Below are 2,085 nucleotides of genomic sequence, written 5' to 3'. Positions count from 1 at the left end.
AAAAAATAAATAAGAAAATAAAAATACCTAAATACAACACAATTTTGCTTTTGATAATTGAAATATGCCTCAAAAGTTTAAATTGAATTGTGAACAATAAACAACCGCGTCAATTTAATTTGTAAATGTTCATTTTGGCATGCCAATATCAATTTTAACATGTCAAAATGTTCAAATTTATGGATTTCTTTAAAGGACTGTAACCGTTTACATCGGGAGTAGCGCAATTTATTTAAAAAAGTGAATGCAGCATAAGAAGTTTGTTTGAAAGGTACTGTTGTTTACATGTGGCGAGGTGTTCAAACCTAACCTGCTGAGTCATGACACAGCGCCAAGTTGCCTAGCTACTGATTGGCTGGGGGGCGGGAGAACAACAAGTTCGGTTGTGTGAGAGCAGCCCATCACTCTGTAGCTCAGTAGCCTCGGTGTGAACTCCGGGGATTCAGCATGTTAACCTAAAGTCATTGTTGTCGGTGTGATTGTAGAAGAGTGATATTGATGCTACACACTAAGAGGCAGAGTTTGTTACAGTACATTAAGTGTGTTTTGCAGTCTGTTAAATATGAGTTTCTAAGCTAACGTTAGCTTGCGTGGACTACATTAGCTTCAGTGCTAAACTTCAGCTAGCATCACAATGGATATCGTCAGCCTCTGCGGCGGACGACGGGAAACCGGATAGCGCACTGGGTGACCAGGCTAATCCCAGCGGCTCCTGTGGCAACGAGCGAGGAGAGATTTTTTCATCTATCGCAGAGGATCTGGTGAAAGGAGCCGGGCTTTCAATGGACAACAACTGTAGTGACTCCTGGTGGGTGAGTAACCGTATTTTCTCTGGCCAAGACCAGGCTGGCTTTTTAATTGTTTTCTAATTGAGTATAGGCCCAGTAGATTTTTATGTAAAGTTAGATATTGTTGAATCCCTTTAAGAAGGTTAATTGAAGGCCAAAATTTAAGTGTCTTAAACTCACATGTGATATTTCTCTTAGTGTTTGGTAAGTTGAGTAGGGGGAAGCATGAAACATTCAACTTCAATTGTTTGCTTGTTTTGGGGATTTGGCTATACAGGCAGTCTGGCAACATTCTATTTATTTTATCACTGTTCATGCGCAATTTTAGTTTTACAAATCTAATCATTTCTGTTTTTTTTTAATGCTTAATGCAACTTATTGAGAGGGATTTAAACGTGCACCAAAAGGGATAACACCTACAGTTTAGCGTCTTTATTTCATAATAATGTCGACAGTTACCCATTCAGTACAAACCAGAAGTAGACAGTACAGTTAGTTTTAGTGGATCCACACTGTTATCACGCCAGCATCTGCCTGAAGTGCGCCAAGTTGGCTCAATCTGCACACAACTTGACTGTCAGGCTGCACAGTGGCATATAGGTCACCATGACCACATGTCTCATGTAAACACAAATGAAGGGAAATTGATAAAACAACAAGCTGCTGAATGTAGTTCAGGATTAAATAAATTAATATTTTGAGCATTACTGGCCATGTAGGCAATTACTTGTTCTTTGTAGAGCAGGACAGTCGTAAGCCTCCTGCAGACTGTGAGATTTTTGCAATCTATTAGTTTAGTGCAAGCCACATTGTGAGACATGGATCTGAATAAACTTGGGTAGTTTGATGTGTGCGATGATATATCCTCTACTGATTTACAGGCTATGACCTACGTCCAGCGACATCAGTACGCATGAACAGAGGGTTGCCGGCGTGTGTCATCTATCTATGCCGCTGTAGTGGTAGAGAAAAATGTCAAACAAATCGAGCCTTCTCTGTAGTGGCTGTATGTGTGTCGGGAAAAAATTCAGAGAAGAGGAGGAGAATGTGGATGCTATCATGGCTGGGGAAAAAGGCCAACTTGGCACGCTAATGTTGCAACGACAGCTCAAAGTGAGTATTGAGAAAAAAGTGAGATTCTCAGACCAGTTTTTAAGCTGCTACTTTGTGTCCCCTTCAACTCCAGTAGGAGTTACTACAGACTGGTGAATGCTGCCGAACAAAAAAATCCAGTTACATTTGTCTTAAAAAAAAGAAGAAAGTCCTTTTTTTTAAAAGTTTAATTTTAGGTTAGTTT

Source organism: Plectropomus leopardus, chromosome 13, assembly GCF_026936395.1.
Source record: "Plectropomus leopardus strain MGB_pleo_1.0 chromosome 13, ASM2693639v1, whole genome shotgun sequence".
Lineage (NCBI taxonomy): Eukaryota > Metazoa > Chordata > Actinopteri > Perciformes > Serranidae > Plectropomus > Plectropomus leopardus.
Note: the sequence above shows the minus strand (reverse complement) of the source record.